This window comes from Macaca mulatta, chromosome 4 (assembly GCF_049350105.2).
Source record: "Macaca mulatta isolate MMU2019108-1 chromosome 4, T2T-MMU8v2.0, whole genome shotgun sequence".
Lineage (NCBI taxonomy): Eukaryota > Metazoa > Chordata > Mammalia > Primates > Cercopithecidae > Macaca > Macaca mulatta.
In genome coordinates, this window is record NC_133409.1 from 135,021,937 (window position 1) to 135,049,566 (window position 27,630).

The 27,630-nt window shown below is 41.2% G+C and overlaps 1 long non-coding RNA gene across 1 annotated transcript in view; it reads left to right on the forward strand.

The window, feature by feature from the left end:
• Positions 1-738: 738 nt before the first annotated feature.
• LOC144340344 (uncharacterized) overlaps positions 739-27,630 on the forward strand; it is a 42,733-nt gene continuing 15,841 nt past the window's right edge. Inside the window, exon 1 of the long non-coding RNA XR_013416361.1 lies at positions 739-1,140. This is a non-coding gene — a long non-coding RNA (uncharacterized LOC144340344). The remainder of the gene's footprint in view (positions 1,141-27,630) is intronic.

Here is a 27,630-nt window from a genome sequence, read left to right on the forward strand (position 1 = left end):
TCGCCCAGGCTGGAGTGTAGTGCTACAATCTTGGCTCACTGCAACCTCTACCTTCCTGGTTCAAGAGATTCTCCTGCCTCAGCCTCCCAAGTAGGTGGGATTACAGGTGCTTGCCACCATGCCTGGCTGATTTTGTATTTTTAGTAGAGACAGGTTTCACCATGTTGACCAGGCTGGTCTCGAACACTTGACCTCAAGTGATACTCCTGCCTTGGATTCCCAAAGTACTGGGACTGCAACTGTGAACCACCATGCCCAGCCTAAAGTGTTATGTTAATACACAAATGATATCTTTGACTTTGCCTCTTGGGTCGTAAAGCCTAAAATATTAATTATCAGGCCCTGTACAGAAAGCCTCTGCCAACTCTGCTGCAGTTGCACCCCACACAGGAGGCCTTTGGCCAGCCTGAGGTTGAAATGCAGTGGGGAGCCATGCAGGTCGACCACTGCAGAGCACGAGGTCTGAGGGATTGAGTAAGGGAGGCCAGGGAAGCCTCAGTAGGACACAGTCTTGGGCCTGGTAACTGAAAGGAGGCCAGTTTTTTGTCCCTATTAAATATAGCCAGATGGACACCTCAAGTGACCCCAGAGGAGCCTTGGAACCCAGAGGCATTGCCTACTTAACCTTTATGTATGGGGTATGGGAAATAAATCTTAGCTGCCCACAAGCCTTGAGAGTTTAACACATGTGTGACCTTCAGTGCAGAGGTCTGGGGCAGAAGGATACTGGACCATGTATGTAATTATTAAGCAATTGTGGATGGCATTCTGTAAATGGAGAAAGGGGAAAGGGGATTTTTTTTTTTTTACCTGAATTATATATCTCAGCTAAACATCTCCAGCTACCCTCTGATTGCCAAATGTGAAACAAAGCCAAGTGCTTCTTTGTGACCTTTGGCCATGTCAGTAGGGCCCGCAAACTCTGTTTCTGAGCACGAAGTGCTGACATGTTTGCCCTGGAAAGAGTGAAGGAGCGGGGCTCGCTGTCAGCAGCTTCAGTGATTGCCCCAGAATGGTATGAGTTGCAGGAAACCAAGAGGGGAAGTGATTTGGGGAAAGGAAAGCAAGACGCTAACCAAGCCCAAGCGTCCTCTTTTGAAGATGGAAGACACGTCTGGTCTGTTCAAGGCCTCCCTGAGGGTATGTGCTTATCTCATCTCTCTCTTGTTCTTTAGAATGAATCAGCAAGATCTAGTTGTAGAACAAGGAGATGGACTGTGAGTAACTATTTCCTTAGGCTCTATTTCGTGCCAGGTGTTTCATGCATTTATCTATGATCTTCAAAGCAATTTCACAGCATAGATACCAGCCTCCCTGTTTTGCAGATGGTGAAACTGAGGCCCAGATAGAAGTACTAAGGAATGTGTCCAAAGCCACAGAGTAAGTTAGCAATGATTTAGGCAGCGGTTACCCCAAAACCAAACTCTTTCCTCCCCACCAAGCAGATACAGCCGAGATATGTTGGTGGAAGCAACCCTGCCCCTCTAGCAAGTACAGGCAAGTCCTGACTCCCTATTTGCTCCCAAATGTCTCCAGTGACCTACCCTTGCTCTTCCTATTTGACATGTTAGCTCTAGCCCCAGTATCACAAAAGGATGAAATGACCAAAAAAAGAAAAAGTAGTTTAGTTTTGTTATCAGGAAGTTTCTATGGAAATAGTTACACACTGGGTGTGAAGAAGTATAGAATGGTCTGCTGAGGTTTTCTGCTGGATTAGCTGTACCAAGTAGTTAGGCTCAGGGAAGCCAAGAAAACACAACCCTGAATCATGAGGGGTTGATGCCCAGCACAGGATAGGAGGAAGTTTCTGGTGGAGTATAGACAATGAATCAACCTGCCAACTTCTGAGTGAGGAGGACTGGTTGGAGGCCAGTGTGCATAGGCAGATTTTATTCCTAGGCTTCTTTGTTATCTTGAAAGCCAGGCCTAGTTTTCCTCTTGCATTGGAGGGAATAAAACGACCATGGGAATTCTAGTGATGGGCAGAGGAAAGAGAGAAAACCATTATGATGGTTAATATTATGCATCAACTTGACTGAGTAATGGGATGCCCATATATTTAATTACATGTTATTCTGGATGTGTGTCTGTGAGGGTGTTTCTGGATGAGGGTAACATTTGAATCAGTAGACTGAGGGAAGCAGATTGCCCTCACCAAGGTGGGTGGACTTCATCCCACCCATTGAAGGCTTGAATAGAACAAAAAGATGGAATAAGGAAAACTTTGCTCTCCTTGCCTGACTGTCTTTGAGCTGGGACATTGATCTTCTCCAGCCTTCAGTCTAGACGTGGTTCTTGGACTAGGACTTGGACTGGAACTTCTCCCACCAACTCTCCTGGTTCTCAAGCCTTTAGACTTGAGCCAAAACAATACCATTGACTCTCCTGGGTTTACAACTTGTTGACTGTAGATTGTGGGAGTTTTCAGTCTCCATAACCATATGAGCCAATGACTTTAGTATAACTCTTCATATACATGTACCTCCTGTTAGTTCTGTTTCTCTGGAGAACCCTGACTAATAGAAGCATTTTCTTCTCTTTACTACATTCTCTTTACTTTGATAACTCCATATGAAAGTTGTGAATAGAGACAGCTCTGGGAGAGATTGGAAAGAGAGAAAAGAATAACTCTTCAGTTCCATAAATAGTTTAAATGCTGGAAATTTAATGATGAGTGAGCTGGAAGTAATGGTCACAGGGCTGGCTTCATGGGAATGAAACCTATGTATTTACTTAGGCCCTGAACTCAGGGTGGTCCACAGTTAATTTTATGTTCTGCTGTTGCAGTCTTGAAATTCATAATAAGTTTTGAATAAGAAGTGCCACATTTTCATGTTGCACTGGTTTCTACAAATGATATAGCCAGTCTTAACGGACGGATGGTTGTGTCACTTGCAGAAATGTTGGTGACCAGGGCGGGAAGTTACAACAATGACTATTGCCACATAAAGGTTCAGGTAGTGTTCCTCACTGCCTCCATTTCCCCTCCTTGCCATTAACTTAGGAGCCAGGGACTCTGATTTCTGCTTTAAACAGTTACATGAAGAAAGGGGGAAAGTTCTGATTATGCAAAGCTAAAGAAGCTACCCAATAACAAAATGTACACTGTAGTACCATTCTGGGCCCTCAGGCTAAGTTTCATTACCCTTTGTAACATAAAACCTTCTCTCCAGCACTGACTAAGAAGTTAAGCTATATGGATAGTCTGACAAGGCCTCCATCTCCCCTACAGAGGGAATTTGAGCTCCCCAATGCAGAAGACGTGAGTCAAGTGCATTTTGCTGGAGGGAATCATCATAGGATACTAGGGAGTAGGTTCTGAGGCTGCCCTGATGCCTGCCAGGCTGGGCATGGCCAAATTGTGCATGTCAGTACCAGATCTGGAGAAGCTTACAGCTCATGGACTTCCTTGGGGGAAATTTCAAGCTTATTGTGGTCAGTATTCTAGGTACATTTCAGTTTTATGTAACCTCATCTCCCATTCTCCAGGAACTCTAGCACTCTCCAAATGACAAAACTTCCTAACTTTGAAATCAGTTTTTTAGATGGTTTATGATAGCCAGTAGCTGGTAAAGTCTGGGAAATAACACCTTTCTGTGGTCTCCTTGTTGCCTTCATTTAGATGCCAACTCTGCTCCTGTGATTCCTTTTAGTCTGCAACAAAAAGAGTTTCAGTCAATGGATTTTTCCTCTCTTCACTCTCAACCCACACATGCACACTCACGTACACTAGTGCACTGAGTATTCCTCCCTCTATCTTTTGAAAAGAGCCCCACTTTTCTTGGGGAAACTCTCCTTTCCCTGTTCCATGTGATCTGCTTAGAATCAATGATCCTTCTGGCTTTGTGTCATTCCAATAGTAGTGACCAGCAGGGCCTATGGATTAGTCCCGGTTACCAAGATTCCCAAAGCTGTTCCCTTCCCATCCTTCTGAGTGTTCAATACTATATTTTATTCTGTGAGTTATCCAGGACTTATTACGGAACTTCTTTTTTGCTTAAGTTTATCAAGGTCCATTTCTGTGGTTTGGGATCAAGAAACCTATTAACTTGGAATGAAACACCATTTTGGAGGGCCTTCTCTACCCTTATTTTTCTGAAAGTGATAACATCATAATCATGTGGCTTAGCAGTCAAGTCTTTCCTTAGGAAGGATGATATATCGTATGGGATATTAAAAGCTTACTGCAGTTAGTACTAACCTTATTTTTTTACTCTAGGAATTCAGGTTGTATAAGCAGCAAAATGTCTTAACTTGCTGTGTGATATTTAAGGTGATTGGTAAAATTAAGCCAACTAGTAGAATAGATGGAGCAGTTTCCAGACTGAGTACTCTTTAGAGGTTCGTGAAGCAAAAAGAGAACATGCAGGCCCTCTGGTCACTGCCAGCTGCAGCAGAGTAGGTAGCAAGAATCACTAGTATTAGGGCTACCCAGATGGACAGGCAGCTCAGAGGAAGGCATGCTGGGGGTGCAAGGATGGGGAGAAGGGAAGTTCAAACTCAAATGGTATTCCTTTGAGGCTGACTTGGAGAAAATTCTGTTCTCTATCTTTATGAATAACTGGAGAAAAGTAAAAATGGCATTAACTAAATTTGATAATGGTACTAAATAAGGTAATATGCTTAGTAGTCAGGAAGACCAGAGAAAAATTAAAAATGATCTTAATAGTCTTATAGAAACAAGGTGGTATTACACAGGACCTAGGTTCTCCCCTTCAAAAACTTAAAAGTATTTTAAGAGAATTGATCACTCATTATTTAGAGAGGAAGGAAACTAGCACGTTATAACAGAAAGAGGAACTTTGGGATGACTGAGTAGGGTGGCTCATGCCTGTAATCTCAGCACTTTTGAGAGGCTAGGTGGGCGGATTGCTTGCGCTCAGGAGTTCGAGACCAACCTGGATGACATGGTGAAATTTTGTTTCTACTAAAAAAAAAAAAAAAAAAAAAAATTAGCTGGGCATGGTGGCACATACCTGCAGTCCTAGCTACTCCGGAGGGTGACGTGGGAGGGTTGCTTGAGCTGGGAGATGGAGTTTGCAGTGAGCCAAGATTGTGCCACTGCACTCCAGCCTGGGCAACAGAGTAAGACCCTTTCTCCAAAAAAATCCAAAATTAAGGAAAAAAGAAGAAGGGACTTTGGAGCCAGATAGATTGCATTCAAGCCCAGCTCTGCTAATAATATGATGACGTCAGCCAATGGCATTGATTAGGAATATCTTTGGGTTGCAAGTCACAGAAACCCCAACCAGCAGTTGCTTTAGCCATAAATGAACATTTAATTGTCTCATCTAACACAAAGTCTGGAGCTAATTGGTACAAATTACGTGAAACACCTCAGTGATATCAGAGTACAAGCTTGGCATCTTTGCAATTTTCTTCATTCCCTCCTCTTAAACACAACATGGCATCAACTACTCTAGGCATTAGGTCCTCACATGACAGCTTCTAAAAGCAGGAAGGAAGAAAGGAGAGAGAAAGAGGCAATGCCAAAGAGGGTTTTCTCCACATATCTTTTATCAGGTAGAAGAAACTTTGCCAGAGTTTCCAGCAGATGTCTCTTTACTTCTCATTGGTTAGATCTCCAGGAGACTCACTGGCTAAAGAATATGGATTGCCATGATTAGCATTGATAATTCACAATTCACCCAGTGGGTTTGAGCACAATGCTGCTAACACAAAATCAGGGTTCTGTCAGCAAAGAAAGAATGGCTGTCAGGTATGGAACCAGCCATGACTGATGTTGCAAGTCCTTCAGTTTCTTGGCATCTTGGTGCATTTATGTGATCTTATATATCAAGCAGGATAGATTTATTATTAAAGATAATACATTTGAAGCACAATGTGGCACACCATGAAAGGTTTATTCTGAATGCTTGTCCTGTGCTGATCACCTTTTAGGCACAATTGCAGAAAACAAATGAAGAGGAAGAATTAACCAAGTCTCAGTTGAAATCTTATACATGAGTGTAAAAGTTAATGCAGATAAGCAGCATATAATTATTTATATTTATAAGCCACATATAATGAAGTGTGAATAAATATGTGAAAACAAAATACAGTTGACCCTCATTACTTGTGGATTCTGTATGTATTTGCAAATTTTTTACTTGCTAAAATTTATTTGTAACTCCAAAATCAGTATAGGTGGCTTTCATGGTCATTTGCAGACATGCACAGAGCAAGAAAACATTTGAGTCATCTGATAGATGTGTTCCCAGCTGGGGTCAAACAGGGTGATGCTCTGCCTTCTTGTTTCAGTTATTATACTGTTAACAGGTTTCCTTTTTGTGGTCTTTTTAAGGTAATGTTTTCAAATATTTGTGCTTTATATTGGTGATTTCACTGTTTAAAATGGTCTCAATGCATACTGCTGAAGTTCTGTTTGATTTCCTAAAGAACAGGAAGGCTGCAATGGAGGAAAGATATGCATTAGATTAGATAAGCCTTTTTTTTTTTTTGAGATGGAGTTTCACCCTGTCACCCAGGCTGGAGTGCAGTGGAGCTATCTCGGCTCACTGCAAGCTCCACCTCCTGGGTTCACGAAATTCTCCTGCCTCAGCCTCCCTAGTAGTTGGGACTATAGGCGTCCGCCACCACGCCCGGCTAATTTTTTTTTTTTTTTTTTTTTTAGTAGAGACGGGGTTTCACTGTGTTAGCCAGGATGATCTCAATCTCCTGACCTCGTGATCTGCCCCCCTCGGCCTCCCCAAGTGCCGGGATTACAGACGTGAGCCAACTCGCCAGGCCAGATAAGCTTTATCCAGGCCTGAATTATAGTGCCATTGGTGATTGAGTTCAATGTTAATGAATCAGTATTATATTTTAAATATAGTGTTTTAAACAGAAAAACATAAAACAAGGTTATGCATTGATTGAGTGATGAAAATCTTGTGATCATAGGCTTGCAGGAACCTAATCCTGTATTTCCCCTAGGAGCAATGGTTTGGTATTCACTAATTCAATCTTCATGGCAACATTTTAGACCATAACTACTATAAGTAATGAGCATTAATTCTATGTCTCTTAATACATAATATACATTATATAGACACGTCTAAGTATAGGTAGAAACTTCCTAATCAGAGGTAGAATTTCTGTAGACAAAATAGGGACATTTTTCCAACACCTGGGGGACAGGGGAATTAAACATATTAAATATTGACTTTGATAGCAAATCAGGGAAAACAATGATATGAGTGAAGGTTTCTATTCAAGGATGTTGACAGCAGTGTGGTACAGCATGTTGAAAAATGGAATACAGCCTGATTGTGCAACCCTAAAAGATTGGCTTGATAAATTACTGTACTTCCAAATGATTATTATTCAGGCATTAAATGTGCTATGGAATAATATTTAATGATCTGTAAAATTTACAGTGTATATGAAGAGTATGTACAATATGATCTCAGTTTTCTATATTATGTGTGTGCAAAAAATAATAAAAGGACTGCCAGGAAATATGCAAAAAATATTAAAAGAGGTCATTTTGGGATGGTGAAATTTTGAATGACTTTTAGTTTCTTCCTTCTGCTTTTCTGTATATTCTAAAGTTTCTAGCTATGTTAATAAAAATAAAAACAGTAGATGACATTCAAGATTATTTTAAAAAGCAGTATTTCTGAAAACTTAGGTGATCACCTGTTGTCCTGGAACAGAGGGTGGGGTTGGATGAAAGTTAAAAAGGTTGGAGAAGGCATCTTGGCCTGTACTGAGGTTCAGAGACTAAGTTGGAAGATTTAGCAACTTCATTTATGACTGGCCTCTGTTTATCTTCACCTGGTTGAGGGCAGATAGAAGCTGAGCAGGGAGAATTTTTATCTGCATCTAGAAGTGGTGGGAAGTTCTGCTTTTTATTATGGTAGGACAATGTTTAGATCCCATAGCGGGTTTGCTCCATCCTCTAGCTCACTCTATATTAGTACTTTGAAAATGGAGAGTAAAGAGGGTACCTGAGACTCTGTGTGAAGCAGAAGGTTAAAATGGATTCTCTGCTAAGAATAGCAACTAAAAGAAGTTTGCCGAGTCCTGCATATCATAAAATGGGATGATGGATTATCTAATTTACTGTTTTTTTCTGCTCAATTTGATGGGGACCAATAAGGCTAGGTCAAAGGGTAAACCATATGTATTTTAATCATTCTGAAAGAAATATGTGATTATAATGGAAATACAGAAGAATAGAAGAGTAAAAATACCTATAATTCTCTGGACCAGAGAAAACCTCCATCCATGGTTAAAAACCAAGGTAAAATTGTAATAGTTTTTGGCCAAGGGACCAAAAATAACCTTTGGTTAATTTAGTTTTATTCTTACCTTATTACACTACATTTCCGCATTATTTTTAACCCTTAAGATAGCAAGCATTTTTTCATGTTATGATAAACTGCTTGACATAAACCAAATGTTTTCCTTACTTCCTTCCTATTTGTAGCCATTTAGCTTATTTCCTACTCCCCCCGCCCCTACCACCTTATAGTACAGGAAGTGGAAAGAAGACACCTTGGTGTGGAAAGAGTTTTCCATCCAGCTGACAGCTCTCTGACCTTGGGCAACTCTATTCATTTCTATGATCTGAGCTTCCCTACCTGTAAAACGAGCTGGTTAAATTAGACAGGTTCTGAGGTCGCTTTCGGTTCTGAAATTCAATGACTCGAAGGCGTGCATGATCTAGTGTTAACCCCTCTTCCACTTGTTATCTGATTCAGATCTGGCACTCTTTTTATTAATCCACCTATTTTTTCTATCCTCTTCTTAACCTAGACCAGTTCATGCCCATAGTTACCGACTGAGTAAACCACGTTTCCAGGTGCTATTGTGAGACACATGTCCCATTCCAAGCCCTTTCCCAGAAGCCTGTAAACAATGTATCCGGGCTGCCCAGAACACAATCCTCTCCCAGACCTTGGTAGTTGACTTGTTTTGATGACCTCTGCCTGGTGGAGACAAAAATGAAATATTGTACTCCATGGCTCACAAGATTAGTATGGTAACCACTTCATTAAATCCCAGCTACACCCTCCAAGTCCTTCCTGGCTTAGATGGAATAGATGGTGAAGCCAGAGCCAATAGCATGTGCTTTAAATCTCAAAATAGCAATGCCTAATGCATGTTTGATTCTGACCCAGAAGGAAAGTTTCTAGCAGTTCTCTGAAAGTTATAGACAAGGAATCAATAATAAAATCAATGGCAGAACCTGCCTTTGATGACTGGGACAGATGCACTAGGTGGGAGATATATTCTGGATACTTTGGAGAGAGGAAGAACAAGAAGATCAGCATCGGCTATTTCAAGCATTGGTTGGTAAGTTTCAAGGTGACAGTGTGATTGAATGGGGAAGTAGAAATGAGTAAGAGGCAACAGGCAGAGACAATTAATGAAGTCAGAGCTCCAAAGGGAGCTCTCAAGCAGACACAGGCAGAGATGAAGTTCAGACCTCTGTTAGGTATTGTAATGACCGAGGGCAGGCAACATTTGGGTAAAACAATTCTCCCAAAGGAAGGGAGTTGTGACTTACTTGAATAATGCGTGATTTGACCAGACCCAGAACTCATTGTGGGGTGACACCCAAGGGAAAATCTGCAAAACAAAGGAAAACAAATATTTGGGCCCCAAACTCAAAATGAAAGAAATAGAAAGGAGCATACAAATACAACATTTGGCCAAGAACCAACAACATCTAAATTATGTAACAGACCGTAGTCACAATTCCTATAAGAGCTCTGAAGGAAATATGATAATAATAAACATTTATATAGCACTTACTCTGTGCTAGACACTGCTATAAGCACTTTATATTTATTAGCTTATTTGGTCCTCGTAACTGTTGTCATGTCAAGAGAAGTCTAGCATGGGTCATTCACTTGGGAATTGATGTCAATCTAAATGATGGCAGAGAAGAACGTGGTGGGCCAGGAAGCAAAATCCATGAATATGGAAAAATCACCAGGAAACTTGTCAGGGACAAAAGATAGAAAATATCTTTGACTAAATTGCTGGGTGATTACTCATTCATTTGTTCATTCAACATTTATGGAGATTTGCTATAGGATTTACCAGTGTTCAACTTTAAAAATAATGCCAAATTGTTTTAAATGGTGCTTATACTTACATTCCTACCAGCAATGTGTATACAAGATCTCATTGCTACTTACCATTCCAACACGTAATCTTGGTAGATTTTTAAATTTTTGATATTTCAAATAATTTTATAACGAAAGATATCTAATTGTCCCTTCCTTTGTATTTATCTTATTATTCTTAGAGATGTATGCTAGTAGACATATGCAAGAATGGTTATAGCAACATAATTCATAATAGCAAAAAGCCAGAGACAATTGGGATATTCATGCAAAACAATATTATACAGTGAAGAAAATTAAAGAATTACTGCTATGGATAAGAACATGAATGAATAAGATTGAATAATGAAAAAAGCAAGTTCCAGGAAAATATAGACAGTAAAATAACCTTTTAACAAAGTTTGGAAGCCAAAACAATAAATTGGTTAGGCATTTATATATATATGTATAAACTGATTTTTTTTAAGCAATGAAATGAGAAAAAGAAAATTCAAAATTAAAAAAGAAGTAAATTCAAATTATCAGTGCAGGGAGGTTGGGGTAAAGAAAGAGCACACAGAGATGAATTTACTGACAATGTTCTCATTCTTGCGCTGGGTGATAGGCTCATAGATGCTCATTATAAAAATAATTAAATTCAAAAGAATAAATAAAATGAAAGAGGGTCATGCATGGATTACTGCTGATGCTGTTTCATGAACCAAGGATTATGAATGTTCCAATTCTGTGAGCCTGATTCAAGAAAACAAAATAAAACATTTATTGAGCTCCTAGTGAGAGCTGGGCCCTATGCTCTAGATTTATTCTGCAATAACAAGCAACTATAAACTCTCAGTGAGTTGCTGCCACAAAGGCTTTTTCCTTCCTCAAATTGTATGCCAACTATGAGTCAACAGTGGGCCTTGGCTTAGGGAATCAGGCTGATAGAACAACCAACATGCTGGGTGTTGCTGGTTACTGTATGTTGATCTCTGCCATTCAATAGATTCTCAGACTTTTCTCTAACTTCTAAGCCTAGGTTCAGTGAAGGGAAAGAAAGGAGTTGATATTCAGTTAAGAGGAATATCAAAGAAGACCAAATAAAATATTAGGGTTAAAGGCTTGTTTGAAGTACTAGTAAATGTGGAAGTTTCAATTCTCACAGTATTTTATTCATATATACACACATCCTCTCCTACACATCGAGGTCACAATTTCCATAGTCCCTTCAGTGTCTAGCTCTGTTCATACTTATTAAAAGGGATTTTCATTAGCGATTCCCATCAAATGCAATCAAAATGATTCCTTGTTCTTTTACACAATAGCTAAGCTTACTCAGGTGTCTCTGCTAATTTGCTTAACTTTTCCTTGATAATCCTTTCAAATCAATTAGTAACCGGGACGTACTTGAGCTTTACAAAATTCCAAGCCAATTTAGAGATTTCTCAATGTGGGTAATTAAGTGATTATTATTGTCTGTTTTTCCTTCAGCTAGGTGTATTCTCTGGTAGATGTGCGCCAAATTAGGGTTCTTTAACTTAGTAGGACTCATTTTCATTCACTCCCTAATTCTGTCGTCAGTTTCCGGTTACCTAATGAGAATTATTGTAGTTTAATCACTTTTATCTTAGTGTTTTATTTATTGTTCAGTCACTTTTTCAATAAACATTTGCACTCATACTTTTCTATAAATTACATGTATAAGACAATATACACTTAGCATGGCATGTAGCTCTCAATAACCATTAATGTAATTATCAATAATTAAATACAATGAAACTGTACTTAGAAATTATCACCACTGACCACTGTGACAACAGATTTTACAAGCTTCCCCACTCCAGCATTGTAACTATTTGTTCTTAAGCAACAGCAATTTTGAAACAGAACAAAGGGACTCACACAGAGTTTAGCCTGAGGTTGGGGAAACCGTATAGGAAAAGGAAAAATTTCTTGAGAATTTGTTGAAAATTAAGATCATCTTCTTCCTTATTCTCTTCCCCACAAGTTGCCCACCTATTGGACACAGGTGTTGCTCTAGGAAAATAATCATCCATGGATGTGGGTGGAGAAGTCTCTGAAAAAGTCTTTGCAGCCAGCCACGATGGCTCACGCCTATAATCCCTGCACTTTGGGAAGCCAAGGCAGGTGGATCATCTGAGTTCAGGAGTTTGAGACCAGCCTGAGGAACATGACAAAACCTTGTCTCTACCAAAAATGCAAAAACTTAGCCCGGTGTGGTGATGCGCACCTTCAGTCCAAGCCACTCGAGAGGTGGAGGCGGGAGGATCACTTGAGCCCAGGAGGCAGAGGTTGCAGTTAGCTGAGACTGCACACTTGCACTCCAGCCTGGGTGATAGAGTGAGACCCTGTCTCAGAAAAAAAAAATTAAAAAAAACTCTTTGCAGAAGTTTGTGGGCATGTTCTTTTGGCTGTCATAACCATTCCTTCCCTTTTGAAATATTGCCCTATCACCCTGCATGGTAGTGAGCCTAAGAAACAATGGGAAAACGGTACTATAGCTTTGCAAAGTAAACTTCCAGCTTGTGGCAAAAAGAGCACAATGTCTACTTTTTCTTTCTTACTTTAAAGGCGTGATATCAGGCCTGATATGCTTGCATTGTCCAATTCCCTCACTCTGACCTAATTTACAAAGCCCTGCAGCTCTCTTCTGCACGCTTTCCCATGTGAGGTTATTTATCTTCCTTAGCAGTCAACTCGATTTATTTGAGGACAATGCTCCCCCAAGCTCTGTTGATAGTCTATTCCAGTACTGAATTTCTATTGTAATCGCAAAGTTCCTGAAATAGCTTACATTTCTCATACAGCTGCAATCACCTCTCCCTCTGCCTAAAACCTTCCGTATCTTCCCATTGCTCTTGTCCCTGGAGGACCCACATGATCCAGTTTCTGCCTGCCTGCCTTTCTAGACTCACTTTGGGTCCCTGAACTATCCCCACACAGCCCCTTTGCTCTCATGGCTCTAGTCTATTTCCTTCTCCTGGAGCTACCTCCTCTTTTTTTTTTTTTTTTTTGAGACAAAATCTCGCTCTGTCACCCAGGCTGGAGTGCAATGGCACGATCTCAGCTCACTGCAATCTCCGCCTCCTGGGTTCAAGCCATTGTCCTGCCTCAGCCTCCCTAGTAGCTGGAATTACAGGTGTGCACCACCACGCCTTGCTAATTTTTGTATTTTTAGTAGAGACGGGGTTTCACCATGTTGGCCAGGATGGTCTTGATCTCTTGACCTCGTGAGCCACCTGCCTTGGCCGTCCAAAGTGCTGGGATTACAGGCACGAGCCACTGCGCCTGGCCTCTCCTCTTCTACCTTTAAGTAATTGTACTTCCATTGGTTTCATCTTAAACCCCATTTCCTCAGGGAAGCCTTCCGTAGCCCCATATATATGGTCAAGCTTCCCATTGTACCCAAACCAGTAATTACGCAGTAATTTTGAGTTTATTACTTACGTAATTATCTGTTTAATGTCTGGCTTTCTCTCTATGCTGTAAGTTCCATTAGGGAAAAATCACATCTGTCCTATTTATTGTTGTATTCTTTGCCTCTTCCACAGTGCCTGGCACGTAATAGGTAATTACTATATATTTGTTGAATGAATTAATATACAATTGGCTAAATGACTCTCTTCCCAATGAACCTCTCAACTGTTCGAATCGGAGGGTGATGATCACTTTCCTGATTGACGATCAATTAATGCAATCCTAAAGCCACCTCTGATAACATTTTAACTTTATTTTGAGATAATGATAGATTCACATGCAATTGTAAGAAATAATACATATACTCTTTGCCCAGTTTCTCCCAATTGGCAACAGCTTGCATAATTGTAGTACAATAGCACAACCAGGAAATTGACATTGATAGAATCTACCAATATTATTCAGATTTCATCAGTTTTACATGTACTCTGTGTGTGTGTGTGTGTATCTACTTCCATGTAATTTTGTCATATGTGTAGATTCATGAGATCACCACCACAGTAAAATATATAACAGTTACATCAGAAGAGTCCCTCATGTTACCCTTTCAGAGCTACAGACACCTCGCTCCTTCTGCTTCCCACTCCCAGTGTCTGGCCGCCAACAATCAGATCTCCATAGCTACCATTTTATCATTTTAAGAATGTTGTATAAATTAAATCAAACGGTATATACAGCTCTGAGATTGGCTCTTCTCATTCAGCATGACTTCTTTTTGAACCACTTAAGTTATTGCATTATCAGCAGTTTTTTCTCCTTGTCTTGCAGAGTAGTGTGCCATGGTATGGATGTATCACAGTTTCTTTAGCCATTCACTTAGGACATTTGGTTTGTTCCAGTTTTTGGTCATACAAATAAATCTGCTATGAACATTCATGTTCAGTTTCTTGTGTGAAAATAAGTTTTCATTTCTCTGGGATAAATGCCGATGAGTACATTTGCTGGGTCATATGGTAAGCGTATGTTTAGTTTTTAAATAAATTGCCAAACTGGTTTTAGAGTGGCTGAACCAAAACATTTTCACTAGTAATATATGGATGATACAGTTTCCTCACATCCTTACCAGCATTTGGTGTTATCACTATTTTGTTTTAAATGTAGCTATTCTGATAGTTGTGTAGTGATATCTCACTGTAGTTTTATTTTGCATTTTTGTCATGGCTAATGACGTTGAACTTTGACGTTTTGTGTACTTATTTGCCATCAGAATATCCTCTTTGGTGAAATGTCTGCTTGCCTTTTGCCCCTTTTCTAATTTTTGAATTTTTCATTTAATTGTTGAGTTTTGAGAAACCTTTGTGTATTCTAGACACAAGCAACCACTGATCCATCACGTTCATTTTCAGAAGAGGAAACAGAGGGTCAGAGAGGTAAATCAACTTTCCCCGTCTTTAGTAGTTGAGAAAGGAAAGGCCCCAGTCTCTGTCTCCTGAGCCTCCATGCAGTGCTCTCCCCACATCTAGCCTTGACCTCTCTCTGATTCAGTGACCTGCCTTCTATTTAGCCCACACAACTTCTCTGAACCAAACTCTCCTTTCGTGGGCACACAGCCTTCCAGGGTGAGCTGTCTAAAGTTGGTGCTTTTATGGAATATTCCCAAAACAAGAAATTACAAGTGTTCGAGATGATGGATATGGTAATTATCCTGATCTGATCACTATACATTATATAGAGAGACATCACAATGTACCCATACGTATCTATAATTATTATATGTTAATTTAAAAACTACTAAAAGAAGAATAAAGTTAGTCCTCAGTTTCTTGCCTGTGTTAATCATCCCATGTCCTTATACAATAGAGAAGCTGTAGTGGTTGCTGAGATGGGCCACCTAGGTCCCCAACTAGCACCAAAAGACTCTATTCCCCCGGCTGCAGAGAATATTGTCCACAGAGCCTTCATCTGTCAATCCTCTTCAGAATTATTTAAAGAGGGTCACCTCACCCAAATTCAAGACCCCCTTCCTAGGTCAGCCTGTATCCAGTGACTAGTGGTAAAAAGGTGAAAAGGCTGGCCAGATTCTGCACAATTGTGTTTGACCATCCCACATTCAGAGCTTCCCAAGGAGTCCCCTGAAGCTTTGTTGAACCTGCAATACAGTCCAACTTCTTTCTCTACCCAGCCCTGCTTCTTCTCCTCTTCCACAGATATTAACCACCAGAACAATCTGTAACACATTTCCTGTGTATGACTTTCTATCACTAAGTTTGCTTCCTAGGAACCCAGCCTGTGACAGTCGGTGCCAGGAGTAGTTTGAGAAACCAGATGCTAAAATGGGATTTTCGGAGCTGGCTCACTCACTGCTCATTGGCAATGATGACCTTACCAACCATCAGATAGCACCTGGCACGAGGTAGTAGTGCACTTATTAACACTCGTACTGGAGATGAACTGGAAAGATATTCCAGAAAGAAGAGAATGCTCCAGCAGGTGCCATGCATCAGGGGTTTGTAGGGGGAAAAGTAACTCTAAGTGGAAGTGGGTGGCTGTTGCTAAGCACAATGGACAGTTTAGGAACTAAATAATGAAAAGCTATGAGGGATTAAGCAGCAATTAAAGGCTAAGTTTGAAAGCCAGAGAACTTCCTTGGTAGTTTATATAGAAGCTCCTGGCCGGGCACAGTGGCTCATGCCTGCAATCCCAGTACTTTGGGAGGACAAGACGGGTGGATCACTTGAGGTCAGGAGTTTGAGAGCAGTCTGGCCAATGTGGTGAAACCCTGTCTCTACTAAAAATACAAAAAAAAATTAGCCAGGCCTGGTGGCACATGGCTATAGTCCCAGCTACTCGGGAGGTTGAGGTGGGAGAATTGCTTCAACCTGGGAGGCAGAGGTGGCAGTGAGCCAAGATCGTGCCATCGCACTCCAGCCTGGGCCACAGAGCAAGACTCCATCTCAAAAAAAAAAGGAAAAAAAAAAAAAGAAGAAGTTTTCATCTTCTATAGCCTAAGGCTGAGAACTTGAGGTCCATGATTTAATCACAAGATTAACAGGGTGAGGAGGCAGTAGCTCACTCCTATAATCCTAGCACTTTGGGAGGCTGGGGTGGGAGGATCACTTGAGGTCAGGAGTTTGAGATCAGCCTGGCCAACATGGAGAAACCATGTCTCTACTAAAAATACAAAAATTAGCCGGGCATGGTAGCGGATGCCTATTGTCCCAGCTACTCAGGAGGCTGTGGCAGGAGATTCGCTTGAGCCTGGGAGGTGGAGGTTGCGGTGAGCTGAGATCGCGCCACTGCACTCCAGCCTGGGCAACAGAGTGAGAATCTGTCTAAAAAAAAAAAAAAAGGAAAAGAAAAGAAAATTAGCAGAACTCCCAAGAAGGCTGACATCTCAATTTGGGCAAATCTGCAATGTTAAAATCCTCACCTTGGTTGGAAAGGAATAAGACCCTGACACATGAGATAATGCTGGAGTTTGCAGTTAAAAAAGCTTAAATTCCAGGATTTCTCTATAGCCCCTGAGCTCCCAGAAGGGGTTGATTCCTTCCCATTAAGCACCAGTGCTCTTCCCACATTGGAAGATTGTGCAGAGTTCTCTCCCCTGTAGGGAAACATGTGTCCCTCTCGGAATCTGTCCCTGACTTTCCTGGTCACCAGGACAATAACTAGAGTTAAATCACAGTCTGACTTGGCTGAGGACTGAGCTGGGCCAGATAAAGGGGGAAAGGTTCCAGAGCTTTAGGAGTATAGGATTCAACCAGCAAGTGCCTGTGGGAGCCAGGAGACTATAAATAAGACTGGATTTTGTAGGTCCTGCATCAGGGATGTCAGAATATAAAACTGAATGATGGAAGATTTATCAATTGGGGAGAATTACGGAATACAAGATTTCATATTTTGTCTAGGACACCTGCAGATGACATGAACATGCTACTAAATGGTTCCCACAGGCATGGAAAAAAAACATTAAGTGAAGTAGAAACACATTATTGTCATAGCTATGGTAGAAGGGCTGAAAAGACTCAAAGGTGGGCACTCTGTGATAGATACATTATGTAAGACTGGAAAATCCACCAGATGACTATACTCCACAGAGGTCCCATATGATACACCATTGGTCAAAGCATTAAGAAATGTGGATGGAAGTGGCACCTGCATCAAGGTCAGAGGTAGCTATTGTCTACAGGTCGGGGCTGATCATAGGAATGTGACGTTGCAGAGCTGCACTCTCTGATAACAATGGTGATGGGAGGATGTCATGACAGTAGCTGCAGGTGGTGCCACTGCATCTGTAGAAGCCAGGTGGGTAAAACTTACCATAAGGAGGGTCAAGGACAGAGGAATAGCCAGGGAATCTGACCCACAGAGAACAATGGAGATGGTTAGCACAACACTTTATCGCTACTAACAAAATAGATGGGCAGGCAACAAAGTCACTACTCTCACTCGATCGACATGACAAAAGAAATCAAGAGCAGATGATCAGAATGCTAACGGCAGTTGCTCCAACAAAAAGTCATAAGCTGTCTCCCAGTTCTAGATCTGAGCCAGGTTTCAAACCCAGAACCCACTGAAGGAGAGGTCAGGTCCCAAAGAGAAAGAATTCTGCAACACCACAATGAGTTAACAGCTAAGGATTCCCTCAGTACTTCCCAAAGGAATCTGCATTTATTCAGGAAATTGTATGCTGTGAAAAAGGGAGTATCCCAAGATTTCAAGACTGGGCACAGGGTCTGAGTTGACTGATACACAGAGATTCAAAGCATCAACATGGGCTCTCTGTTAGAGTAGGGGCATATGACATCTGGTACTAAATGGATCTCTGCCCACATACGGATTTCAATGTGCCACTGGGTCCACAGACTCAGTCAGAAGTCCTTTTTCCAGTCCCTGAATGTATAGTTGGAGAAGATACGTTTGGTAGTAGGCACAATCTTCACACTGGTTCCTTGGCCTGTGGATTAGAGTTATTGTAGTGAGGAAGGCTAAATAGCAACCTCTGAACTTACACCTCTGTAACAATCAGCGAATGAATGAGGCAAAAGTCTGAACTTGATTCAAGAATGGGTTGGCCTAACATAGTAATTCAAGTCACAATTCTAGCAGGGGTAATTAACGCTGAATATCTGGAGGAAGTGTCACTTCTGTTACACAATGGGCAGGGAGAAAAATGTTTGTCACCCAAGTAATTCATTCTTCATACTCCCTTGTTCATTGTTGATGATAAATGGTTAAATGCAGCAGCAGGGGAACAGGGACTGAGATTCCTTGGGAACCAGGATCTGGATATGCCTTGGGTAAGCCACCACAATCAGCAGAGATGCTAGACAAGAGAAAGGGGAGTCAATACAGTAATTGAAGAGGAATGAGATCATGGATATCAGTTGTAACCCTGAAACCAGCTGCAGTGGCCACGGCTGCAAGGGCCAAGGCTGCAGCTTGTCCTACAAACCGTTTCTTCTTATGTTTCCCTTAGGAGAATCTTTACCATCCTCCAACCTCACAGCTGGACTCCTAGAGGAGACGCTTCTAGAACTTAAAACAGTGGATCCAGGCAGTATAAAGGAGAGACCAGAGTGGATGCTGTAATGTACTGCCTGCATCCCTCATCCATACTGGAGGACTTACTCCTCTATCTGATGGTAGTGCTGTGTGCGGATACCCTCAGCTGTCAGCCCTTTGCAATATTTGTGCTGACGGAAGAGAGTTCCTTGCCCCAGGTTACATGTCTCCCTTCTGTAGCAGCCCACATCCAAAAATGAAAGAAAAGTGTTGTTGGAGAATACCGGCTTCTTAGTGATTGCTGTGTCTTCTAAACACAGGAAGTACTTTGTACATGGTAGTTATTAATACTTTTCTGTTTATTGGAGCTGGAAGCTAGTAAGGAATAAATGTCTGAAGACTTCAGGGTTAATACCAAAGTGAAGGGCCAACTGACCTGGCAGAGAAGCCTCCAGGCTTGGAGTTGGCTGCTACAGTGAAGTGGTAGGTTGCGGCTAAGGAATTTACTAAGCAGGATTGCCTACAAACACTGTTCAAATTAATTCCCATATTTACTGAAAGCATACAACACTTGCAGGGTATGCCATAAAATGTAATAATTGAATGTCATTTGATTTTGCTCACTCTTGTTTCATTTGTGATTATCTTTTTTCTGTAAAGCACATATACTGTTCCAGAGTAAGGATCAGTTTTCAAATACACCTTTTTAAAAATTATTTTGTAGAGACGGAGTCTTGTTATGTCGCCCAGGCTGGTCTTGAACTCCTGGACTCAAGCTATTTTCCTGCTTTAGCCTCCCAAATTACTGGAACTAGGGGCATGAGCCACCATTCCTGGCCAAACATGTCTGTTTCCTACAGCACCTGGAATGATGCTATGGTCTTTGAAAATGCATATTTGCCAGTCAGCTGAACTCTAACCCAGCTAATGGGTATGATTTACATCCACAAAATCCCAGGTGTGGTGCAAGGCAGGTTTTCACTTTAATTTGCTGGGTGTCTCTCCCTTCCCCTCCCCTTCTCTCCTCTCCTCTTCTCTTGAGACAGGGTCTTGCTCTGCTGCCCAGGCTAGAGTGCAGTAACATAATGACGGCTCACTGCAGCTTTGACCCAGGCTCAATTGATTCTCCTACCTCAGCCTCCTGAGTAGCTGAGACCACAGGCACACACCACCACACCTGGCTAAGTTTTTATATTTTTTGTAGACACAAAGTTTTGCCATGTTGCTCAGGCTGGTCTAGAACTCCCGGGCTCAAGCAATCCACCCCCCCTCCGCCTCCCAGAGTGCTGGGATTACAGGCATGAGCCATCGGGCCTGGCCTGGGTATCTGTCGTATGGAAGAACATTGGGAGAGGAAGGTGACGCAGATGAAGGGGAATACCAACAGCGCTATGATCCTAAAGGTGACAGATTGGGAGAGGAATATCTCTCTCATCTTTCCTTCCGTTTCAGTCTCTCTCAATATCTTTGTTTGAATTCATCCCAAGGAGTAAAAGGTTTCTGTTGCCTTTCTGGATCTGGAGTGAGTCAGCATTACTATTTTTGTTTGTTTGTTCATTTGTTTAGCAAAGCCATCTTCCACATTCCTAGAATCATGAGATCTTGGACAGAACACACTCAATTGAAGGTTAGAGCCGGGGGGAAGACGGCGTCTTCCTCTTTGTTTTTCAGACTTTTGAAATTGATTCAATGCATAACATTTGGTTTCTGTTGCTGTTTTGTTTTTTTTTTTTTTAATTTCTAGATTATGCAAATTGAAATGACACTCAAGGAATTTTTTGGGCGGAACTCTAAAATTTCCTGTTTTTCTGGCTTCAGGATTTTTATTTGCAGTCCATTGAAAACTTGCCTCACGGGCAGACATGGTGGCTTATACCTATAATCTCAGCACTTTGGGAGGCCAAGGTGGGTAGATTACTTGAGGACAGCAGTTCAAGACCAGCCTGGGTCAACACAGGCTGATACGATCTCTACAAAAAATTAAAAAAAAAAAAAAAAATTAACCAAGAGTAGTGGTGTGTGCCTGTAGTCCCAGATACTTAGGAGGCTGAGGTGGGAGGATTGCTTGAGCCCAGGAGTTTGAGACTGCAGTGAACTATGATCATGCCAGTATACTCTAACCTGGGCAACAGAGCAAGACCCTGAAATAAAATAAAATAAAATAAAATAATAATAAGAAGAAAAATAATAAAATACAATAAAATATAATAAAATACAATAAAACAAAATAAAATAAAATAAAACTTGCCCCAAAGAGTATGGTCTGACAGTACGATAATGAGACTTTGTCCATTCTGCTCTACATTTTAAGGCCATCCTGGGCTGATTCTTATTTTTGTGATGCATTTTGCTAGTTGTGTCACTGTAAGGAATATTAGAATAAATGAGGTGTGGTGAATTTCCAGGCTTGTCAACTAAGTGAACAATTTTTGTGAGTGATTCAATAAAGTCAGCTAGTTTAAGGAAGAAACAACTAGCATCTACAGTTCTCTAAATATCTCTAAAGTAAAAACAAGCACTCTGGATTTTAAAATATAAAATCTTAGCTTATCCACATTTTGATGTGCTGTGGACACTCTGAGAATGCAGGTATTGTTCATAGGTTTGTTTTACTGTGGTTAGGAACTTTGGTATTAAAAATCTTGGACAGTAATAATAATTCTATTGGATGCTACCTATATAACTGATTACTTGTTCTCTCATTGGCTTCAATTTCTTATTTATAAAACTGAAACAAAAGAGATGACATTGTAGGGTTCTTGTAAAGACTAAGTGAAAACCTAAATCATCTGTGCACAGCATTGCACATAGCAGGCACTCAGGAGATGTTAGTTGCCTATTTTCCACTCCTATTTTCATGAATGCTGTGGAGAATGAACCAATAATGTTGGTGATGGAATGACATCTAGGTGACAGACAGTAATTTAAAATACTACAGCTTTCTCTCTTGCCGTTTCTAGTGAGTCTCATTTCTAGTCCCTGCCCCATGCTCACCAGTGGAGTTCAGAGACAGAATTCTAAACTCCAAAGGACCCTGAGGAGTTGTTGAACTTTAGAGAGTACAGATCCCTTAAATTTCCCTAGAGCTGAGAAGGAGGAAGGACATTGAAGGGAGGTTGAAGAGATGACACCCAGTACATCCTTCACGTGTTAAACAGCCTTTCTCTGCAAGGGTGGACCCAACGGCCTGTGGCTGGTGACACCAGGATTAGAACACAGGCTGTACATTAGGCAATTAGCAGCTGTTGCCAACTCCACTTGGACTGCCAGTATGGGCAGACCTTCTTGTCTGCAGTCCCAAGATGGGGCTTGGGGTAGCTGTGGTCCTCCTTCATTATGAGGTTGATGGCCCCAGGGCTGATAGGAAGAGGTTAGAAGAGGTAGACCCAGAAAGAGTTTGGAGGTAATGAGAGCTTTATCTGAGCTTCTTTGGGGGGCAAGAAGACTTGGATGAATTGGGGAGGCTACCTGCAAGTGTGTATGAAGGGAAGGGGTGGATGGTAGCAAGATGCAGTTGCTAATGTAGAAGTGATGCTCTTTAGCACCCCACCAGCAGGGAAGATAGAGACTGGGAACCTGGCAACTATATTCTCCTCTTTCCTTCCAAGGATTTTTATAGGCTGCGTGCTGATTATAATATGTACATACCAAAATATTACCTATAACATTTTCATTTTAATCTGATTTTAGTGGTATAAAAATGATAAAGAAGAGAGGAAAGTTAAAAAAGCTAGCTGTTGGCTGGGTGCGGTGGCTCACGCCTGTAATCCTAGAACTTTGGGAGGCTGAGGCCTCCCAAAATCACGAGGTTAGGAGATTGAGACCATCCTGACTAACACGGTGAAACTCCGTCTCTACTAAAAAATACGAAATATTAGCAGGCGTCTGTAGTCCCAGCTACTCAGCAGGCTGAGGCAGGAGAACGGCGTGAACCCGGGAGGCGAAGCTTGCAGTGAGCCGAGATCGCGTCACTGCACTCCAGCCTGGGCAGCAGAGCAAGATTGTATCAAAAAAAAAAAAAAAAAAAAAAAGCTAGCTGTGATACAACATAGATATTAGAGTCCTAGCAGCTGAACATTTACACAGAGAGATAAGACTTAAGTACCCAAACGAATAAAAAAAAATTGCATGAGTTAAGGATAGAATGCTGCAGGCTGATAAATTGAAGAAACTAAATTCTGAGTTCACCGTCAAGATAGGTAGTGTGGTGTGGTTGAAAGTCCATGGAACCGGAAAAAAAAAAGACATGGTATCTCAGCTTTCCTATGCATTAGGCTAAGTGACTGCTAAGTCTCTGTCTTCCAGGCCAGGCACAGTGAGTGGCTCACGCCTGTAATCCCAGCACTTCGGGAGGCTGAGGTGGGCAGATCACCTGAAGTCAGGGTTTTAAGACCAGCCTGGCCAATGTGGTGAAACCCTGTCTCTACTAAAAATACAAAAATTAGCCGGACGTGGTGGCAGGAGCCTGTAATCCCAGCTGTTGGGGAGGCTGAGGCAGGAGAATCGCTTGAACCAGGGAGGCAGAGGTTGCAATGAACCAAGATTGCACCATTGCACTCCAGCCTGGATGACAAGAGCAAAAGTCCATCTCAAAAACAAAAACAAACAAACAACAAACAAAAAATCCATCTGTGAAATGAGGTTAGCTCTGCTAAATAGGGTTGTTCTGGGGATTGATTGAGTTGATACATGTTGTACAAGTTAGGATTCTTGGTTGCAAGCAACAGAATTCAGTTTGGATCAGCTTAGGCGGAAAAAGAATTCACTTGAAAATGGGTAACTTACTGTGTTACCCATTGAAAATGAACAATTTACAGTGTCCATCAAGACTGGTGAGGTGGGATTAGAGGCTATGTAGTCAGAAACACCTAAAATTGGATAAGAGATCTGGTCTGACGGTAAGGGTGTTCACAGAATTTGCCCTTCTCTCTGTCCTAGGACACTAGACACTGCTGTTAGAACTCCCCCTCACTGCTGCCTCAGGAAACTGAACCCGGCTGCTAACATCCTTGCTGAAATGGATTCAGTGTAGTATCTGCTCCTTCACGCCACTGGCTTCGAAAGGAGGTGGCTCTGATGACAATATCTAAGTCACACATGCCAGGCCCTACCTTCAAGGGAGTCCATGAGAGTATGACTGGTGTGTATAATGAAGAATTTCCCAATCATAAGAATGGTGTTGAAAAGTGCTGGGAGATTGAAACAAAGTGACAAATGTTTATATACATGTATGAGTCTGCAGTTCATATTTGAGAGCAGGGTCTTCAGTTTGGCAATGAGAAGGGCATAGACACTGCAGGAAGGGGCCGCCTTTGTAGCTGTGGGCTGGTGAAATGGCTAAACATGGAGCAGTGCCTCTGGTCTCACTGATTGGGGAATGTCGAGTTTGATTCATATTGATGGGATTCGTTTAAACTCAGTGTTAATTTTTCTTCTTCTGCAAGAGCGTGGTGACCTAGTTTTTAAGGGCAAGCAGAGGCAGCCATATGATTAAGTCCACTAAATAATTCAGCTTGCTTTTTAACATCAGCCTACATCCCCACTTCCATTCCTCATGTAATCATAGCAGTATAATTCACAAATAGTGCATTGTTATACTAGCCTTGTTATAGAAAAATACTCATTTAGAATCCAGGCCGTTCCTCATAACCAGTACCTATTCAAAAAGAAAAAAAAATCCCCAAAAACTGTTCTCCAAGAAAAGAAAGAGAAATAACCAACACCCACCTGTGTTGTTTGCTTAGTAAAAAGCAAATATATTTTTCTTCTCACTCTTCCTTTTGTTAGCAAATAAATGAAGAGGCGAATGAGATTTCACAGGCTGGCCTTGCTCTGCAGTGACTAGAGAAATAAAGACAATTCCCATAGGTATAATTGAATTTTCCTCTTTTTTTTATCACGGTTGACCAAAGTGATTGATGGTTTTTGGTTCCTGCTTAACCTAATGCTTTCCTCTACCAACTCTCTAAACTTAACACTGTTTGAACATTCAAAGGTCAGCATAATTCTGCTTGAGGATTTGGATCCAAAGTAAAGTTTGTATGGTTAGTGTTGCCAGCGTACCCTCAGATCTGGGCTCTGTCTTGGCAGCAAGTTGAAATTTGACACATGTCTAGAGCAAATTACAAAATGGCAGTGTGACCTGCACTGTAATTCCCCAATTCCAGGCTCTCTCAGGGCGTGGTAAACTGGGTCATTTGTCTTGAGTTGGATGCTTTAGAGAAACCTTGAACTTGTCAGGGGCCTTGGCAGGTGAGGGTAATAGTTGAAGGGGAGCAGTGAATAGAAAGGAGGAAGTTTTATCAGCTGATGTGAAAAAAGGTGGTGTCTTGTGGTGCTACAACAAGTTCCCACAGCCCACAGACCCTAATGGACTGACAGGCAACACCATCTCCGACTCCCTCTAGGCACCCCATGGACTGCGTCTCTTTTTCATGATTCTCCCTGCCCACCACACTGCTTCCCTGCTCTTTTAAACCAAGTTTCAGATGTTAATATTGTTCAAAAATGCACGAGTGAGTGATGGATTCATGCTTCCCTAGGCGTAAGTCTGTTCTGTCAGGGGCCTCTTTTGCTGGATTTCCTTTATTAAGGATGGTAAGAATCCTCTCTTGAGCTCTGAAGCCACTCCCCAGTTCTTTTACATTTTTATAAGTACAAAGGGACAGGAAGTTTCTTTATAGCCCTCCTGGGCTCTCTATTATCCAGGGGAGTGGAGAATGTACATGCTGTTACTCACAGGCCCTTGGGGCAGGGTTCTGTTGGACTCCTTATATCAGTGCAATAACATTTGGGAACATAAGAGCAGCCACTGTGCTGCTGACAATGGATTTGTGGAAGCAACAGGAGGTCCTTCCTTCCTTCCTTCCTTCCTTCCTTCCTTCCTTTCCTTCCTTCCTTCCTTCCTTCCTTCCTTCCTTCCTTCCTTCCTTCCTTCCTTCCTTCCTTCTTTCGTTCCTTCCTTCCTTCCTTCTTTCGTTCCTTTCTTCCTTCCTTCCTTCCTTCCTAGGAAGCACCTCTATGACTGCTTTTTATTTTTGAAGGAGAAGAGATGCTAGGAAAGTATTAAATGGAGGTTTAGGAGATCATCAAATACCCTTGAGTACAATTGGCCTTGTGCACTGGTTCTCAATCTTTAGTAGACATCAGACTCACCAGGGAGCTTGTTAAGACACAGAGTGCTGGGTCTTGCTTCCTGAATTTCTGATTCTGGGGTCGGTCTGGGTAGGGTCTGAGAATTTGAATTTCTAACAAATTCCTAGGTGATGCTGATGTTGCTGGCTTGGGGACCACACTTGGAGAACTACTGGCTTGGTGCTTGGTTTCCCCAACCTGGTTACGTGGTGTAATAGAAAGATCATGGGGTTTGGAACCAGAGAGGCTTGTGTCTTATTACCTGTATGACCTTGAGCAAGTTACTTCACCTTGCTGGGGCTCAGTTTCTTCATTTGTGTTAATACACCAACCTACAAGGTAATTTACATTAAGCTCCTAAACACAGTGCTTGGCAAATGGTAGGTGTTAAAAAAAATAGTGATCTCTCCCCCTAATCACTCCTTTTCTCTCATGCCCTGCTACCACTTAAAAAGTTACATTAAAGGGAAACGTTTGTTTCCATGGCATAACCTAATCTGTCCTAACACATTTACAGATAAAGACACTAAAGACAAACAATAATTGAGATGGGATTTGAATCCAGGAATTTTTACTCCAAAGTCCATTACATCTTAACTACATGTTAACCCCTACCCAGTTTAATCAAGAAGACAAAGGGAAAAAAAATTACCAATTGTGTATATAATTATAAGTAAGAAATTAGAAATAACCACACATTCTGACACTAAAGCACTATTAAACAGCACCTTTCAAAATGATATGCAAATGAACTTGGAGATTTGGATGAGAGAGGAATTTTCTAGGAAAATGTAAATTTACAAAATTAACCTCAGAAGATATAAAGACATAGAACAGAGCAACAACCACAGAACAAGTTGAAAAGATTATTGAAGACCTATCCACCCACTTCTCTGACTCCTACACCTACGGGTGTCAGGCTAAAAACGTTAGGCCTAGATTACTTCATAGGTGAATTATTTCAAACATTTAAGTTTGGGGCAACAGATAATTCCAGTGCTATTTAAACTGTTCCAGAGCACTGAGAAGTATACAAAGCCTTCAAATTATTTTTAGAAAGGCAAAGTAACATTGTACCAAAACCTTACTAACATAGTACTAAAAAAGAAAACTAACATCTAATCTCACTTAAGATAGAGATGACAAATCCTAAGTATTAAGAATACAAAATTCAGCAAAACATTAAAATATAACAAATGAAATTTATTTTCAAAAATGAACTATAGCTCAGCACTTGACATATATTGTACTATATTAAAAATAGATCAAAGGAAAAAAGTATACTCATCTTGATCAACGGCAAAGACATTTAGTAAAGTTCTATAACTAGTTCTCATTCGAAAACACAGATAAACACACAGACAATAAAACTCTAATAGATACTGTCTTCACCAAATAACAATAAAAAGATATTACAAGCTCGAAGTCAGCATTAGGCTTACAGTGAAAACACCAGAAGCTTTAAAAGACAAAGTTTCCCACACATAGCACT